Source organism: Oncorhynchus clarkii, chromosome 3, assembly GCF_045791955.1.
Source record: "Oncorhynchus clarkii lewisi isolate Uvic-CL-2024 chromosome 3, UVic_Ocla_1.0, whole genome shotgun sequence".
NCBI classification, from domain to species: Eukaryota; Metazoa; Chordata; class Actinopteri; order Salmoniformes; family Salmonidae; genus Oncorhynchus; species Oncorhynchus clarkii.
The window spans coordinates 28,030,190-28,050,428 of record NC_092149.1 but is presented as its reverse complement, the minus strand read 5'-3'; the positions used below and the strand labels follow the sequence as shown (position 1 = coordinate 28,050,428).

Here is a 20,239-nt window from a genome sequence, read left to right as displayed (position 1 = left end):
TCTACGTCAACAGTGAAGAGGCAACTCCGGGATGCTGGCCTTCTAGGCAGAGTTGCAAAGAAAAGCCATGTATCAGACTGGCCAATAAAAATAAAAGATTAATATGGACAAAAGAACACAGACACTGGACAGAGGAAGATTGGAAAAAAATGTTATGGAGAGACGAATCTAAGTTTGAGGTGTTCGGATCACAAAGAAGAACATTCGTGAGTCGCAGAAAAAATAAAAATATGCTGGAGGTGTGCTTGACGCCATCTGTCAAGGATGGTGGAGGAAATGTGATGGTCTCGGGGTGCTTTGGTGGTGGTAAAGTGGGAGATTTTTATAGGGTAAAAGGGATCTTGAAGGAGGAAGGCTATCACCCCATTTTTCAACGCCACGCCATACCCTGTGGACGGTGCTTAATTGGAGCCAATTTCCTCCTACAACAGGACAATGACCCAAACTGTAATAACTATTTAGGGAAGAAGCAGTCAGCTGGTATTCTGTCTATACTGGAGTGGCCAGCACAGTCACCGGATCTCATACCTATTGAGCTGTTGTGGGAGCAGCTTGACCGTATGGTACGTAAGAAGTGCCCATCAAGTCAATCCAATTTGTGGAAGGTGCTTCAGGAAGCATGGGGTGAAATCTCTTCAGATTACTTCAACAAATTGACAACTAGAATGCCAAAGGTCTGCAAGGCTGTAATTGCAGCAAATGGAGGATTCTTTGACGAAAGCAAAGTTTGAAGGACACAATTATTATTTCAACTAAAAATCATTATTTATAACCTTGTCAACGTCTTGTCTATATTTCCTATTCATTTTGCAACTCATTTCATTTATGTTTTCATGGAAAATAAGGACATTTCTAAGTGACCCCAATCTTTTGTGTGTGTGTGTGTGTGTGTGTTAGCTCAACCATTCCGTGGGGGACCCACCGATCCTGGGACGGTTGAGCTAATGTAGGCTATGCGATTAGCATGAGGTTGTAAGTAACAAGAACATTTCCCAGGACATAGACATATCTGATATTGTCAGAAAGCTTAAATTCTTGTTAATCTAACTGCACTGTCCAGTAGCTATTACAGTGAAATAATACCATGCTATTGTTTGGGGAGAGTGCACAGTTATGAACTTAAAGTTAATAAACCAACTTTGGCACATTTGGACAGTCTTGATACAAACATTTTAACAGAAATGCAATGGTTCTTTGGCTCAGTCTACACAAGCCTAAATTGCGTCTGGGCTGGAATAATACATTATGGCCCTTCTCTTGCATTTCAAAAATGATGGTACAAAATAGTACAAAAAAAACACGTTTTTTTTCTTTGATTAACTTTTACCAGATCTAATGTGTTATATTCTCCTACATTCATTTCACATTTCCACAAACTTCAAAGTGTTTCCTTTATATACATATCCTTGCTTCAAGTCCTGAGCTACAGGCAGTTAGATTTGGGTATGTCATTTTAGGCGAAAGTTGGGGGAAAAAGGGGTGGATCCTTAAAAGGGGAGATATATATTACTTTTTAAAATGACTTAAACTAACTGTAGAAATGATAATAGCCCTTCATTCATACAGTTTCTTGACTGTCCAGTTCTAATATTATTGACCTGCTCCATCTTGTTTTTAAGAAGAAGTCCACTTGTTAATATAATTGTGTCTGTGTTCTAAAGGAACTTTGGGAACCCTGCTTCACAATATATTAATTGATGCATGACAGCGGCAGAGGGATTTGATTGATGTGACATGCAGGACCTTCGAGGTGTGAAGATCTTAATTTACGCTAAAAGCCCGATTTTTGATTAAAATGACCAAATGGAGCAGATGGTCTAGCCAAGAAATAGAACATTACATATGGTGAATGTCTGACTGTAAGTCCATCTTGAATTTGCCCGTTTTAAATAATTATTATTTTGGTTTTTGTTTAGATTGTGGATGTCTTCACTTGGGGTGGCGATCCTAACCAGCTAGTGCCAGTCATCTATCCGTGTCAGCTGGCTGAATCTCTACAGTCAAATTTGTCGAAAGTTTAAGGTAAGACTGCCGTGAATTTTAATTGCAGTGAGATGAATGTTGATTTGGAGTTGTAGCTCTGGCTATGAACGTTCTTCTTACTGTTTGATCTTTAATAATTCTGGATACGAGTGGTTTGATGGGATGAGTGCAAGTTCTGCTGGCTGGAGGCACCCAGTGACAGATTGATAAATGGAAGCAGTGTGAAAGGTTATTAAGCCACTTTTTTAATTGTAATTACATATATTATTCATTAGATTTTATACAATATTTTAATCAGTCTGCAGAGCTGAGTAATTTTCTTGGGCAAATGTAGGGGGTAACTCTTCATAACTTTGAAATATCCTTGCTTTTTGTTTTTGTAGAAGTAGATTAGATATAACATGATAATATGTGTTTATTAGCATGACAATAGCAGATTGAGGAATAGGCCGTGATGGAAAGTGTCTTAAATTGCGTTATGGCCAACCCGCCAGTAATGCAGGTATTGAAAAAAACAACTGCATAGATTCCCCTAGTGACTGTAGCCTAGATGAAGAGGCATCCTGTCTAGTCTGACAGTCCCTGGCGACCATGACCACGGACAGTAGAGGACAGGGCCAAGGTGTGCTGGTGACAGGCCATCTCATGGGATGGGTCTGAACAGATGGTTGGCCAGATGCAATCTAGCTGTGACCTTGGACCAATCTGAGGGTAGAACCAGTGCAAATGTCTAAAAAAACATGTCCATAATATCGGTCTAAGACCCATTTTACAGTACTTTGTTATTGTTTGGTGTCTGTTAGTGAGTGATTTACATTTTATTTTACATTTTGAGGACATACAGGTATAATTAGAGCAATTTCTACACATATGCAGTCTTTGGGGAGTGTGTCCTTCTATTGCTTAAACAGCAGCTTCTCTCTTCTCAATAGTTCCCATCTCACCTGCCACTTGACCATCCAGGGCTCTCAGAGGAGATGCCCCAACCCTGGCCCAATTCAAACAGCCAGGTCCAGAAACTGAGTGAGAGGAGCCTGGGGAATGACTGCCACATCAGCCCAACACTCGCCAGCCCTGTAGAGTGATTTAAGAGCAGTGAAGGGAGGGGCAGGACAAGAGCTGGATTGGGGACCGGGGGTGAGGTTAGAGGTGTCAGGCGTATAATTGGGGTGAGGAGATCTCGGGGTAGATGGAGATAAGCTTTATTAAGTCAGTTGAACTTGGATGTGGCCCATCCACCTTGCTTACCCACACATACAGGCCAATCTTCCATTTCCATAAGAGACTCTGTTCAACAAAGACATAGAGGGCAAACTCCTCAGGCTCCTTTCAATCAGAGAAAAGACAAAGACCTCATTAATCTACAAATGCTAGTGGGAAAGCTATCTATGGTCCTGTGTCCAAATGGTTGACACAGTTCCAGTTGAAAACATATGCTTCTGTCAGATAGTTATGTTTTAAGGACTGATTAGTTAATATGCAAGTGTGTTCAGTAGTTTCAGGGCTTTTTTATTTGTTTCAAAGCCAGTTTGACACGACACTTTGTCAGAGATGTCGTCAGTTGGAGAAATGTGTTTTTATTTTCTTCAAACAGTAAATGCCAAATTGTTAATGCTCGATCATTGAAGTCTCCCCTTCGCTCAGGCTCTTATTCTGCTATGCCCTGTAGAGGCTTGTTTTTCAAAGCCACTGTGAAGGAAAGGGACATTGACAGCCTGGACACAGCTCTCTTTTCCTGAGAAAATAGTTTTAGACTCTGAGCAGCAAAACAAGAGAAAGTTGATGCGGAGAGGTCACGGGCAGAATTAGCTGCCTCCCTCAGTTCCTCCCAATACAAATTGGTTTCCGAGGAACTCAAGAAAGAGGCTGGCTCCTTGTTCTCTGCTTCCTTAGTAGCTTGTTAATCCCCAGCTCTGTCCGGAGGGGAAATTCTTGCGCACACACTACCCCCCAAAAACGACCCCCTGTCCTCCTACCCAATCCTACAGGGACTTGCTAATCCTGTGCCTGGTCATGGTGTGGAGATTGCTGGCTTTTCAAAGCCCGTATCTGGCCAGACTTCAAAGTCACAGCGATACAAGGCTTGAGAAAGTGGGCTTGGCGAATGAGGTCTGCTGTGAGCAAACCTGCTATGAGGGTCACCTCAAACGTTACCTATGCACTTTCCCCAAGGCAACACTGAGAAGTTCAGTCTCGAGGGGATGGCTTTCTTGATTGGGGTACTGGGTGGGGGATAGCTGGTTTGTCAGATGTGTGTGGAGGCCCTCTCTGGCCATAACATGTGAAACCTGACAGAAGGATGGCAGGGCTGTGAAGCTATTTTTCTCAATTTGAAGAGCTGCTACCAAATTTAAAGGTACCATTTCAAGTGAAATACAGGAAAAAAATAAATACATGGAAAGCCCTTTTCTCCCTTCCTTTTAAGTCTTTTTAATTCTTGAATTGACAAACTCCTAAATCTGAATATGGGAATTTTTATTGATCCTCATCATTTATAGTTTTGATGATACCTTTGCCTTGTGCCAATCTTGTCAGATTATGTTCATTGAGCTGTCATAAGTCTATCTATGTATAGGATGTATCGTGAGTCAGATTTTTGGCTCTGGATGTATTAATTGTGAGACATCGCACTGTTTATAATTTTACAGCTCCTTTGCCAAGAATCACTCCAATTACTACCATGTACATTATTTTTGGGTCCTCATACTCAGTTAGATTCTCAGAGAACAATTTTCTTGATTGGAGCAGCAAGGATTCATGCCAGCTTAGTAGGATTTTCAGGGTCATTGCACTTATTATTTTTTTGTGATCAACAGTAGTTTACTGTCTTAACAAGCCTGTGATAATAATTTTGTTAGTATGCATTTTCTCTGAGTTTTCTGTTCAGCATCTGTCGCCCTTTCTTAGAAATGATTTAACACAATACCATACTTGTTATTTTAATTGGCATGACTAATCTTATGGGCTTCAAATTCAAAGTGTTTAAGTACAAATGTTTGTGCCCGTGTGCTTGTTAGTCCGACCAAGTGGAAATCCAGTTTTCTAAAATGTTTGTCCTCATTTTGTCATCCTCTTGAGTTATTTGTCTCGTTACTTAAATGTAATCAGAAGTCTTTGTTGCTTGGACGGTTGAGAGGGCTTGCTCAATTTAGACCCTTGATTGGAATAAAGGAATGATTACAGTGAAGGACTCCTTACTCCTGAATACTTGCCTGCTCGCTTGTTTAACGAATGCAGCGTGCCCGTGCAACCTGGCAATTAGTTTAAGTGAACTCCCCCGGCTCCAGATGATGCTTTTTGCCTTCCCGACCAGGAAAGTGCTGGGATGTGTGGCAAGTGGGATTCTGTCCTAATGCTCTGAGACAGCTTTGTCCTGGGCTAACCCAGTGTAAGAGGTCAGCAAGGTTTAGTAGAATAATGAGGAGGTTCTGTTAACTACAGATACATTAGTAGATGTGATTTTTACAATTCATTGAGCTTATTCAATTAGCAAACCCTAGCCTATTATTTAGTGCAGATCATTCTCTACAGATTTATTTACATACCTTTTCCCTCCTTTGTTAGGTGATAAAAATACTTTATTTCTACAGTGGTTCGTCCTTTAAAAGTTGCAGCGTACTGCAGCACAGCTTGCATGGTGCCACAGAATTCTATGGCACGTTATTTAAGTGTCAGCCATTGTAAACATTAAAGCTAGTTAGTGCTAGTTTGACCACCAGAGGGCATCTTTGAGAATAATTTGATAGCCTTCAATAGTGGCTGTACTAAATCATTTAACTTTTTTTTGTAAGAACATAGTATATGGGACTGATTTTAAGAAATGTTGCTTAATTCAATTGATTAATATTATGGTGTTTCTAACGGTGCTAAAATAGTTGTATGTTATGGCTTCAAATCCTATTGCTTCTAATGCTCTTTAAATAAATAAGACCTACACCACTTTTAACAGCACATTACTCAACATTAGTGAGACTAATGTCGCCTACAGTATATCGAAAAATATGTTTGTTCAATGATGTGACCGCCAATAATTACATATGGGTCTCCCGGTGGTGGCCGGCACAGGTATTGAACCTGCATCTGTAGCAACACATTTCGCACTGCGATGCAGTGTCTAAGATCCCTGCGCCAAACAGGAGGGCTGTTATAATACTGTACGTGGTGTCCAGGTCAAGATAACCAAAACATTTCTTTATTAAAGACTATCAGGAAGAATGTTGGCACTTATTTATTTTGATCCAAAGCCATGAATGAGTGAGTCACTCAGCTTTATGTAGGTGCCGGGCTATAGGACTGTGCCATCAACTTGATAATATATAATTATATTTTGGAAGTTATTTCGAGGCCAAAACATTTATTTCTGTTTTTAGAGGGGGAGAAACGCTGGGCCAATTGTGCGCCGCCCTATGGGACTCCTAATCATGGTCAGATGTGATGTATAATAATAAATAGGGATGCACGATATATCGGTAAACATATCAGAATCGGAAGATATTATCTAAAAATGCCAACATGGTATCGGCCTGAGGTCTAGTTTAAAGCCGATGTGCAAAAAAGACGTCAAAGTTGACGTGCATACCTATATAACGTAGGTACATGCCGTAATGACGCCACATACAATTTTGCGCTACACGTGCAACACAGCATTCATAACCTAGCCCACAATGTCTGCTGTGTGGGTCAAGCAGTCAACAAGTCGAGCAGTCATTTGAAAGAGTAAGAACATTTCAGCGAGAGAACTCAAAGGCGAAATCCATTAAAGCCAACATAATGGAATTCATTGCCCTTGACAATCAACCGTTCTATGTCGTGGGTGATGTTGGCTTTCACCGACTGGTCGAGCACCGGTTCACAATACCAAGTGCACTATTTTTCAGATGTTGCCCTACCAGAGTTACACAGTAATAGCGTCACTGCTATTAGCTTCAAGACATACATACTATGGAACGCCGTTTGGGTCTTTGCGTGTCAAAAAAGATACAGTAGCACTGTCAAAGATGTACAAAAAAGACTGCAAACAACGACCACAAAACGATGTGTTTACAATACCGCGTTGGTAATCAAATTAAATGTATTTACACAGCTCTTTCTACATCAGCCAATGTCAAAAAGTGCTGTACAGAAACCCAGCCTAAAACGGCAAGCAATGCAAATGTAGAAGCATTGTGGCTAGGAAAAACTCCCTTGAAAGGACAGAACCTTGGAAGAAACCTAGAGAGGAACCAGGCTCTGAGGGGTAATAAAGCATCATTTGTTTGACCGCAACTTCTGGGGTAGCTAGTTTTAGCTTGGTACCAATACGACCAGCCTGAAAACAAGTAAGACCAGTAGAATTTGCAGTAATTTTCATAATTCTTAGCAATGATTTAGGAATCCTTGTGAGTAAGTATTAGCAAGGTTGCCATTTGTTGTTCGCCTATTGAAATGTAACTTCAGTTCATGAAAATAAATAGTGAAGCTCGACCGGACCGGGTTATGTGTTGTGAAGCTAGCCACAATAAGGATTAGGCACAATAGTGGAATTTGAAGTTTGCCTTCAAAATAAAAGTATGTCATTAACAGTGATGCAAATGAATACAAATAGTAGAATTATGCCATACTTTTATTTTGAAGGCTAACCACAAAGTCCACTATTATGGCTAATCCTTATTGTGGCTAGCTTCACATAGATGGGTCTGACCACCATTAATCAAATAAAAACTCTTATACATTAGGGTTATTTTAGATGATGACACCTAGCTATATAGTTAGCTAGCTAACTACAGCTACTGAAACAGATTATGTAGTTTTACTATGTTTTTGGGGAAGAACATTTTTTGCATCCATGAGCTAGCTAGCTTTTTTTATGACCAGCACTGTAGGTGCGCGAGACAACTTCCCCAGCATCATAGCATACATGAAATGCAAGTGATAGTGTAATTAATGAACTTGTTAAATTATTGTGACGTGAAGTCATATTCCGGTCCTGATTGGTCAGCAAGCTTATTTGACATGTCAAATAGTGTTATCTATTGCTCATTGTTTTCTTTTTGACACGCAAAAACCCGAACTGCATTCCATATCAAAGATCCAAACGGCGTTCCATAGAAATCCTGGTTGAGAATGAAACGACTGAACAAATGACCAACGAAACAGCACAGCAAGTAAGTGAAAGAAATAGGTTTTGATTATGTTTTACTGGTAAAGGGGACATACGTAAATGCCAACAAAATAACTTTTTGGTAAGTGTGGTGTATGTGTGTGTGACTTTTATTTAACTAGGCAAGTCAGTTAAGAGCAAATTCTTATTTACAATGACATGACATGACTTATTCAAAAATGTCATATCGGTGCATCACTAATAATACTTTTTGTGGTATTATTTGTTTTGTCTTTTCTGGTGGATTAAACTGAAATTGCAACCAGCACAGCCAACCTAACTAAGAAATGCATTTGACGATATAATTCTCCCCTACCCTCCTCCTAGGCAAGTCTATTGTCCAGATACCTGCTAATAGCCATAATGGTGCTGTACAACATGACCGTGTGTGTTTTGAAAGAGTATTTTCCAGTAAGCAACAATTTGTTTACCTTCATTAGAGACCCTTGTTCCAATATTTCTGTAATTCAGTGATATTTATTCACATAGTAATTAGTTATAGAACCATAACTAAATTAACATCAGTATTTTAAGTGTTTATCATTTTATTTTGTTATTTAACCTTTTATTTAACCAGGTAGACTAGTTGAGAACAAGTTCTCATTTGCAACTGCAACCTGGCCAAGATAAAGCAAAGCAGTTCGACACATACAACAACACAGAGTTACACATGGAATAAACAAACATACAATCACTAATACAGTAGAAAAAGTCTATATACAGTATGTGCAAATGAGGTAGGATAAGGGAGGTAAAGGCAATAAATAGGCCATGGTGGCGAGGTAATACTGGAATGGTAGAATGTGCAGAAGATGATGAATGTTCAAGTAAAGATACTGGGGTGCAAAGGAGCAAGATAGATAGATACAGTATGGGGATGAGGCAGTTGGATGGGCTATTTACAGATGAGCTATGTGCAGGTGCTGTGAGCTGCTCTGACAGCTGGTGCTTAAAGCTAGTGAGGGAAATAAGAGTTTCCAGCTTTAGTGATTTTTGCAGTTCGTTCCAGTCATTGGCAGCAGAAAACTCGAAGGAGAGGCAGCCAAAGGAAGAATTGGCTTTGGGGGTGACCAGTGAGATATACAGTGGGGCAAAAAAGTATTTAGTCAGGTGTCTTTTATACTGATAACAGATGTCTTTTATACTGATAGCAAGTTCAAACAGGTGCCATTAATACAGGTAACGAGTGGAGGACAGAGGAGCCTCTTAAAGAAGAAGTTTACAGGTCTATGAGAGCCAGAAATCTTGCTTGTTTGTAGGTGACCAAATACTTATTTTCCACCATAATTTGCAAATAGATTCATAAAAAATCCTTCAATGTGATTTTCTGGATTTTTTTCCCTCATTTTGTCTGTCATAGTTGAAGTGTACCTATGATAAATTACAGGCCTCTCATATTTTTAAGTGGGAGAACTTGCACAATTGGTTGCTGACTAAATACTTTTTTGCCCCACTGTACCTGCTGGAGCGTGTGCTACGAGTGGGTGCTGCAATGGTGCCCAGTGAGCTAAGGTGGGGCTTTACCTAGCAGAGACTTGTAGATGACCTGGAGCCAGTGGGTTTGACGACGAGTATGAAGCCAACGAGAGCGTACAGGTCACAGTGGTGGGTAGTATATGGGGCTTTGGTGACAAAACGGTTGGCACTGTGATAGACTGCATCCAATTTGTTGAGTAGAGTGTTGGAGACTATTTTGTAAATGACATCGCCGAAGTCGAGCATCGGTAGGATGGTCAGTTTTACGAAGGTATGTTTGGCAGCATGAGTGAAGGATGCTTTGTTGTGAAATAGGATGCCGATTCTAGATTTCATTTTGGATTGGAGATGTTTAATGTGAGTCTGGAAGGAGAGTTTACAGTCTAACCAGACACCTAGGTATTTGTAGTTGTCCACATATTCTAGGTCAGAACCGTCCAGAGTAGTGATGCTGGACTGGCGGGCAGGTGTGTGCAGCGATCGTTTGAAGAGCATGCATTTAGTTTTACTTGCATTTAAGAGCAGTTGGAGGCCACGGAAGTAGAGTTGTATGGCATTGAAGCTCGTCTGGAGGTTAGTTGACACAGTGTCCAACGAAGGGCCAGAGGTATACAGAATGGTGTCGTCTGCGTAGAGGTGGATCAAAGAATCACCAGCAGCAAGAGCAACATCATTGATGTATACAGCCCATGAATTGAACCCTGTGTCACCCTCATAGAGACTGCCAGAGGACCGGACAACAGGCCCTCCGATTTGACACACTGAACTCTGTCTGAGAAGTAGTTGGTGAACCAGACGAGGCAATCATTTGAGAAACCAAGGCTGTTGAGTCTGCCAATAAGAATGTGGTGATTGACCGAGTCGAAAGCCTTAGCCAGGTCGATGAATACGGCTGCACAGTAATGTCTCTTATCGATGGCGGTTATGATATGGTTTTGGACCTTGAGCGTGGCTGAGGTGCACCCATGACCTGCTCTGAAACCAGATTGCATAGTGGAGAAGGTACGGTGGGATTCAAAGTGGTCGGTATTCTTATTGATTATTAACGAAAGCATAAAGATGCTGATGAAGAAATACAGTACTGTACAGTATATGCTTTATCCAACATTTTGCGGTTGCATGAGGTCGCACACACACAGCTTTATGTAGGTGCCAAGGCTATATGACTATGCCATCAACTTGATTATTTAGCAGATTTAATTTGTCGTTCCTCGCCTTCTTCAACACGCCATTCTCCGCCTGACTCTCCTCCAATGCCGCCTGGCTCTGGACCAATGCATCAGCTGTCGCCCGTATCTCTGCCCTCAGTTTCTCTTTCTACTGGTCTGCCTTCAATGACTCGGTCTTCAAAGTTTGAATCCGATCCATGTGCACCTTTATCAGATGAGCAGAATGGTACCGCCCTGAGCCCCCATCGATTAGAGTGGTCTATGATCGAAACGGTATATCAATTAAGAATTAAAAGTGACTCCAACACACATGCTGCGTACACATTTTAAGAATCTAGCAAAACTAACCACTTTCTTGGCAATCATGTGTTTTTTTTCAGGGCGGCCCATTGTCCAGCCCTTTGTCCACTGATCTCCACGGATGGTTGTCGACATGGTTTTATGCTCTGCAAAAAATATCTATTTTATTACACAGTATGCCTACACATTGATAGGCTATATACATTTTTTAAAAGAAAATGCACTGAAACCAAAATACCTTATTAAGTTTTGGTGATTCTCTCTGCTCCGGCTCATTTTCAAATTGTGTTTACGGTCCTAACCCTGGAAAGGGTAGCACCATAGAAAGATGCTGGCTTGATGAAAACAAATTCCATTTAGTCTGTTCTCTTTGGTCACAATGTAATTTTGTTGTTGTTGATAAACAGCTCGTTTTTGAATGGTAACTGTGTTAAGGGGGTGATTTTGGTGCGGTGTGAGGAGTACTTGAAACGTGTGACTTTCACACCTACAGTAGCCGGGCTATAAAGAGTCTTTTTGTCCTACTAATCAGGCTATAAGTGTTTGAAAAGCTGTTTTCAAAATGCCACCAGCTGTCCATCACTACTGTAAATGATAAATATCTTGTTTACATTCTTTATTGTAACCACAATGATACAAATAATTTGTATCTACCTTTCCAGTTACTTTTAGAGTTTGGGATTTACAAATGTGTGCTTCTCACAACATTTTTTGTTAAATCCAGTTCAGATTTAATTAACTTTTGAGTGACGCCTTTAGTGAGCGATCTAATGCTTTAATATTTAATCATATCTGCCCTCCGAATTCATATCTAAGAGGCATTTTTCATGTGTGCAGACAGGCTCTAAGAACAGCGGAAATGTTTCCCTAGTCAGCGCCATTAGTGCAACGCCCCTTAAAGTGTTGCTCTTTGCTACCCTCTGCTACCTCCTCCCTTCCCCATGGGCTAGGTCCATCTTCTGTACGAGGCTCTGTGGCCCATCCCGTGCCCCCTGCCCTCGTGCCTTGAACCTCGCTTGCCCACCGCTATTTCAGTACATACAGCTGTAAGGCAATCCCATTGTGCGCCACTCGGGAGCCATGACCAATATATATTGTCTGGTTAATAATACATCTGTGAGAATATCTAAGGGGCTTTTATATAATTCTAAATTAATAATAATCTTTGTTTGATTATTTCGTTTTCAAATAACGTAAAATGAGCGAGGAAAAGGGCAGTTTTTGAACATGGGGTGAGCCATTGTTACTAATTTGTAAATAAAGCCAGTTTGTTATTTAGAATTATTTAATTTCTGTTTTGAGAAACCAAAAAACCTACAGTCAACTCATGGGTCTCCCAGTCGTGGCCGGCACGTTTATTGAACCAGCATCTGTAGCAACACAGCTTGCACTGCAATTCAGTGTCTTAGACCGCTGCGCCATTCAAGTGCTGTACAATGAGACCAGTCGGGAGTAGGCTACAGTAATACAGAGACAGAGTAGCGCCTTAGATCACAGATTATGCTTTTGGGTCCTAGCTCCCCCTTGCACTGGTCTGGAGCAATGAAGGAGTGGCGCAGGGTACCGTACTAAACCACAAATTACCTCAAGTCCCGCAGCATAATCGCAAAACTTTTAATGGAGCAACCACTGTATGTCAGCTTTGAAATTTCTAATCAAAATGTATTTGTCACATGCTTACTTACGAGCCCTTAACTAAGAAAATATTTGCTCAAAAATAATCTAACTAAAGTATAAAAAAGTTAGTGTACCGTGTCAATGTGCGGGGGTACAGGTTAGTCAATTGAATTGAGTTAATATGTACATGTAGGTAGGGGTAAAGTGACTGCATTGATAATATACAGCGACTAGAGTTACTGTACTGTATTGTGTACCAGGGCTCTACTCTTACCTTAGTAACAAAGAGCACGTGTGATCATTGCAACAATTATCATCTGGGTCAAAAAAAAATCTAGGCGCACTATTGCTCCTAAATAGAAAATCCAGGTCGCACACAAATATGTAGGTGCATATGCGTGTAAAATGGTGGCACTGTAGAGCCCTGTGTTTTGGAGTGTATTCTGTCCAGCGTCCACAAAAACAGTGCCTACCCTTTGCAGGGAGCTGGAGAGACCGCGTGTATTGATCTGGTCCATGAGACGGAAGGTGTATGTGAAAGACTGATACTGTAAGCAGCAATGGACTTGGAGCTGTCTGCATCATGTGGAAGAACCAGTCTGATGAGCGATATTGACAGGGGAGCAGGGCTTGGAGATTTACAGTGGCAGGTTGTTTTTCCTCCTCCTTTATTCCTTCTTTATTTTCTGTGTTATTACAATGTGAAGACTGTTGGTATTTTCAGTAGATCACAAAACCCCCAATCAGAATTTCTATTGGAAATGACATGGTGGAGTTGGATGGTTTTGTCCAGTGGAGCATTTGTTAGCGTTGAGGGGGATGTTTACTGGTAGTGGTATCATGCTGTGACTGCTGCAGCAGGCTACAAGTTCTATCTCATTGACTCTCCTATTTAATATAATTGATGTTTATAAATTCCCTAGGTACAGCATTACAGGGATTGCTGTATTAATTGCACACGTATGTCTTTTTAAATAGGTAATTGCAAGCCATTTGCTGGAATATAAATGCACTCTGCTTGTGTTTAATGGAGTTTATTTATATGGAAGTACTACGGGCCCATTTCATTAATAAATACAGACAATAAAATAGTTGCTTTCCCTTACTTGACCTCTCGCCACATTTGTTTGACTCCTCCCATTCAGTTCCATTCGTACGTGGCTGTGCATTTCAAGGACATTTCACATTTCCTATTTCCGTGTTTATAATGCATGTCATTATATTACTTTTTCTACCGAACCACAACCTTGCATTTTTGCAGCCAATTGAGTTTGTAGTGCAATCCGGAGGTTCCCATTCTTATCACAAACCTTCCCTCCCCCACTGCCGTTTGTCTGTCCCATGATGAATGACCTCTCTATGGATGCCGACACCGGTGGATTGGACATGGTCACTAAACCTCTTGGTCCGGAGTCCCCTCCCCATACTCAATGTTATCGACTTGCTCATAGCCCTTGCTCCCTATGTGGGTGGGTGAAATGATCTTCCACCGGGGCCCCCGTCCCTTCCTGCATTCAATATCCATTTTCTTCCAGATCATGTACAGTGCCTGTAGAGGTCTACACCCCCTTGAAGTTTTTCACCTTTTGTTCCATTACGAAGTGGGGTTGAAATAGATTGAACTGTTCTTTTTTTGTAATTGATCTACACAATACTCCATAATGTCTAATTAATACAAATTCTATCACAAAAAAATTGTTGTTGCATAAGTATTCACCCCCTTTGTTTAGGTAAGCCTAAAATTAGTTGAGAAGTCAAATTTGGCTTAACAAATCACATAAGTTATATGAACTCTCCTCCATACATACAACATCAAGGTCCCACAGTCAGGTGTTGAGTTTCAAGCACAGATTCAAGTACAAAGACCACAGAGCTTTCCGAAATCCTCATAGAGAAGTGCAGTGATTGTTACATGGGTAACTATAAAAATCTAATCAAATGTATTTATAAAGCCCTTCTTACATCAGCTGACATCTCAGTGCTGTACAGAAACCCAGCCTAAAACCCCAAACAGCAAGCAATGCAGGTGTAGAAGCACGGTGGCTAGGAAAAACTCCCTAGAAAGGCCAGAACCTAGGAAGGAACCTAGAGAGGAACCAGGCTATGAGGGGTGGCCAGTCCTCTTCTGGATGTGCCGAGTGGAGATTATAACAGAACATGGCCAAGATGTTCAAATGTTCATAGATGACCAGCAGGGTCAAATAATAATAATCACAGTGGTTGTCGAGGGTGCAACAGGTCAGCACCTCAGGAGTAAATGTCAGTTGGCTTTTCATAGCCGATCATTCAGAGTTTCTCTACCGCTCCTGCTGTCTCTATAGAGTTGAAAACAGCAGGTCTGGGACAGGTAGCGCGTCCGGTGAATAGGTCAGGGTTTCATAGCTGCAGGCAGAACAGTTGAAACTGGAGCAGCAGCATGGCCAGGTGGACTGGGGACAGCAAGGAGTCATCAGGCCAGGTAGTCCTGAGGCATGGTCCTAATGCCCTCAATCTCACACACATCATCAAGGAACCCACCAGGTACAACCCTAAATCTGTAAACATGGGCACCCTAATTGACATTATCCTGACCAACTTGCCCTCCAAATACACCTCTGCTGTCTTCAATCAGGATCTCAGTGATCACTGCCTCATTGCCTGTATCCACTACGGGTCTGCGGTCAAACGACCACCCCTCATCACTGTCAAACGCTCCCTAAAACACATCTGCGAGCAGGCCTTTCTAATCGACCTGGCCCGGGTATCCTGGAAGGATATTGACCTCATCCCATCAGTTGAGGATGCCTGATCATTCTTTAAAAGTAACTTCCTCACCATCTTAGACAAGCATGCTCCGTTCAAAAAATGCAGAACCAAGAACAGATATAGCCCTTGGTTCACTCCAGACCTGACTGCCCTTGACCAGCACAAAAACATCCTGTGGCGGACTGCAATAGCAGTCCTGTATGCTCTAGTCGGCTGGCCCTCGCTACATGTTCGTCGCCAGACCCACTGGCTCCAGGTCATCTACAAGTCTATGCTAGGTAAAGCTCCGCCTTATCTCAGTTCACTGGTCACGATGGCAACACCCACACGTAGCACGCGCTTCAGCAGGTGTATCTCACTGATCATCCCTAAAGCCAAAACCTAATTTGGCCGCCTTTCCTTCCAGTTCTCTGCTGCCTGCGACTGGAACGAATTGCAAAAATCTCTGAAGTTGGAGACTTTTATCTCCCTCACCAACTTAAACATCTGCTATCTGAGCAGCTAACCGATCGCTGCAGCTGTACATAGTCCATTGGTATATTGCCCACCCAATTTACCTACCTCATCCCCATACTGTTTTTATTTTATTTACTTTTCTGCTCTTTTGCACACCAGTATCTCTACCTGCACATGTTCATCTGATCATTTATCACTCCAGTGTTAATCTGCTTAATTGTAATTATTCGCTCCTATGGCCTATTTATTGCCTACCTCCTCATGCCTTTTGCACAAAATGTATATAGATTCTTTTTTTTCCCACTATGTTATTGACTTGTTTATTGTTTACTCCATGTTTAACTCTGTGTTGTTGTCTCTTCACACTGCTATGCTTTATCTTGGCCAGGTTGCAGTTGCAAATGAGAACTTGTTCTCAACTAGCCTACCTGGTTAAATAAAGGTGAAATAAATAAAATAAAAAAATAAAAAATGCAGTTGTCCTTCTGAACTGAGCTGCATGACAAGAACTAAACTGCTTGGGGATGTCACCATGAAGCCATTGGTGATTTTAATGGCTTTGATTGGAGAACTGAGGATGGATCAACAATATTGTAGTGACTCCACATAACCTAAATGACAGAGTGAAAAGAAGAATACAAATATACAGAATGCAAAGGAATGTACTTTTTCGCCTAAATGCGAAGCATTATATTTAGGGCAAATCCAACACATCACTGAGTAACCTCCTTATTGTCAAGCATGGTGGTGGCTGCATCATGGTCTGGGTATGCTTGACATCGGCAAAGACTGGAGTTTTTTAGGATGAAAAACAGGATGGAGCTAAGCACAGGCAAAATCCTAGAGTTAAACCTGCACCAGACACTGGGAGAAGAATTCACCTTTCAGCAGGACAATAACCTAAAACACAAATCCAAATCTACCCTGGAGTTGCTTACCAAGAAGACTGAATGTTCCGGAGCTACCAAGTTACAGTTTTGACTGAAATCTGCTTGAAAAACTGACAAGACTTGAAAATTGCTTTCTAGCCATGATCCCCAACACCTTGACAGAGCTTGATGTCTTTTGAAAATAATAATGGGCAAATATTGCACAATACAGATGTGCAAAGCTGTTATGATACTTACCCAAGAAGGCTCACAGCTGTAATCGCTGCAGAAGGTGTTTCTAACATGTATTGACTTGGGGGTGAATACTTATTTAATCCAGGTATATTAGTGTTTTCTTTTTCATTAATCTTTTAAAAAAAAGTATAAAAAATGATCCACTTTGACATTTTGAGTATTTTGTGTAGATCGTTGACAATTACATCAATTTTAATCCCACTTTGTAACTCAAAATGTTAAGAAATTCAAGGAGGGTGTAGCCTTTCTACAGGCACTGTACACTGTGTACCTACTGCTGCTACCATGCTCCACCGGCACCCTCCTTCCATATCTGCCAGGTCAAGCCTGAGAGATGGGTTAAGCGCCCTCCTTACAGGCACCTGTATGACACAGGGAGAGAAGGATGAGGGCAGACTGATGAGATGAGGACAAGAAGGGCAGATGAGGAGGTGGAGGGAAAAGGAGATTACTTAGGGCAGACCAGGGGGGTGAGGGAGGTGATAGATTCCATGTACTTTGTGATGGGCATTAGGATGGAGCAACCTGCGACCCCCTACACACACACACACACACACACACACACACACACACACACACACACACACACACACACACACACACACACACACACACACACAGCCTTGCTCTCTGTCAGCATATCTCTATCAATCTGTTCATCCTGTTGGTGGTTATTTTCAATCACCTGCTCCCGTGGCTATGCTAGACCTCTCATCCACTCCATTATTTATTCCCATCTTCTCTTCCTTTCTTTTTCTCCTTCCTTATCTCCACTCTCTCCAGATTTTTCAATATGCCTGTGATTGGTTCACTGATGCGGTGTGCTCTCCAATCTCATCCCTATTCATAGTCTTCTGAACACATCTCTTTCCCCTGCCCCCTTCCCTCTGCATCCCTCCAACAGTCTCTCCACTTTCCACTTCTTATGTCTTTGTTTAAGACATTTTGTTTGGCTTTATAGTCACTTTTACTTATTCGATTGACTTCCCTCCAGTAGCTCGTTGACATTGCATCACAAGCAAAAGGCTTTGTAAGCTATTTACACGTTCACTCTCCATAATTACTGCTGAAACAAGCAGCTCGGAAGTTATGCTGCCTACTGACAATCTCCCAGCCTTTATCACCCACTGCTAAGGCTTTCTCTAACTGTGTGGCTGCCATGATTACCTTGCAGATCAGAGTATGTAAGTGGGGTACAGTATGTAAGCAGGGTTTTTCACACTTCTCAAGGAAATCACTTCCAAAATGGCACCATACCTAAGGTCCCCCAAATAACAGGGTTTCAATTGCAGAAAGCTCAAAACTGCCAAGCCACCATCTGGGTTTCCATGGAGATTCTCCACTCTCTGTGCTCTAAGTAGAGAACTTCAATTCCATTACTCTCAGATTGCCCTGTCAAGCACACTTTTGCAGAGGTTTTGTTCGGTCTTTCACTCTTGGCCTCCTTCAGCGCATGGGGCTATAGAACATGGGATCAAGCTGTCGAGAATTGGCCATTGGGCAGAGCAGGTAGACTGGGGACACTTTCCCTAATGTTAGTTGATTCCCTGTAATGATCGCCAGCCTTTTTGTCTGAGAAATGTCTCTTGTGCTTACTCCATAGAATGGGTATTTGCATTTATTTACTGTATGTGAGAAGCGCCACATTCTTTCGTTGCAGCCGTACCCAAAACTGCATCCCAAGGGATTAAGGGAAAAACAGGCAAAGTTGTTTAGCTTAGACCAGCGAAACAGTTGGCCACAGCCATTCCTCAGTCTATATGGCTTTGTGGCCACTGTCTGTGCTTCAGTGTATAGTGAAATAGCTGTTCTAGATCGGTCGGTGAGCATGTATGTATGCGTGGGTGCCTGCATTCAGCTGTTGAATGGGTGGAACTCATTGAACAACTAAAAATAAAAGAGGATGGAACTGCTGGTGGAGAACGCCCAACAACAGCATGTGGAAACAGGTGTCACTACCTGCTTGCAGGCACCTGCCCTGGGGTGGAGGAGACCAACCGGTTCTCAGAAAAACTAGCTAAATGATAACACCAACACAACGATGTGTGTGACTCTGAGTTCCCTCCTCTCAATGTTTTGCCCTTCCCAGTGTCTCTTCGAGAAGAGGTTGAGAAATCGATAACACTTGTCTACTGCGGATGCAGGACTCTTCACACCTCCATCTCAAAACATTTCCACCAACCCTGGCAACAATGCAGTGGTGAACGGTGTAGAGATTGGATCGGGAGAACTAACAGTGGCATTTGAACCAGGCAATGAATGTTTGAGAGTTTAAGTGGTTCTGCTACAAATCTCTGAAATTGTTCCTCCATTTCCAGTCAAATGTTTGAATGCACCTTTCACGTGTGAGTTCCAAATATCTCTAACGGTCGCCCCAGTGCGTGATGTGCATTCAGAATGCAGGTAGTGACAGACTGTTCCAAAATGTGATTGTTATGCAACAGGGCAGTTAACCCATGCTGCCCTCAAACCAAGGTAGACTGCCTGCTAATTATCGGTTTCAACTTGTCAATTTCAAATTATTTTCTAAAAGCGTTTATTTTCTAACAACTGTTTGAATTCAGGTGTTTCACCTCATTATACAACGGGTGGATCTAATGCTGATTGGTTAAAGGCGTTAAAGGCGTATTCCAGCCGGTGTCTATTCCACAAGTTACCACCGGTTAAATCTATGACGTTAAAATGGCTATTTACTCTGTTCCATCTGAGTGCGCAATCCATTGTCTCATCAGCCCAGGCAGGGAAGTTATAAACTTGATCTTCACTATAAAAAGCATCTAGACATTATCTAACATTTTATTTTAGACTAACATTAGTGGAGATTTGTATAAACCTTGCTGTGTCCCTGACATTTGCAACATGGTTACAATATTCAAATTCGATCTCCAACTGTCCCATAGTAATGAAGTCGGGACGAGAGAGAGAGAGAGGCAGGCAGCGTTTCTCAGCCAGTCAAAATCATGAATCAACTGGCATCATTTTTATGGATATATACAAAGAAATGTCAATTGAAAAAAGGTAAGCCAAACGAAATGCAGCTAGTTTGCAGTCTTTCCAGCTTCAGTTTGAAGTTATTGTGTTAGCTGTATTGTTGGCTAGCTCCTCTGAACAACAGTGTCCTAACGAGAGAGCACATTTTCTATGCCAGGCGAAATCGTGTCTCATTAGCTCATTTGTTATGGGTGTATCCAAATAAATGTCACTAGAAAAGAGCTTAAACAAATCCAGCT

General features: G+C 41.7%; 2 protein-coding genes across 10 annotated transcripts in view; one reads left to right on the top strand and one right to left on the bottom strand.

Moving 5' to 3' along the window:
* LOC139392297 (semaphorin-6D-like) overlaps positions 1 to 20,239 on the top strand; it is a 157,488-nt gene that overhangs the window by 27,887 nt on the left and 109,362 nt on the right. For all 9 annotated transcript variants that reach the window (XM_071140193.1, XM_071140202.1, XM_071140231.1 and 6 more), the window contains one exon: positions 1,917 to 2,022. The gene's annotated coding sequence lies outside the window, so the exon portion shown is untranslated. The remainder of the gene's footprint in view (positions 1 to 1,916; positions 2,023 to 20,239) is intronic.
* Positions 1 to 20,239, bottom strand: part of LOC139385358 (soluble guanylate cyclase gcy-31-like) — a 203,466-nt gene that overhangs the window by 166,655 nt on the left and 16,572 nt on the right. The gene's annotated exons all lie outside the window — the stretch shown is intronic.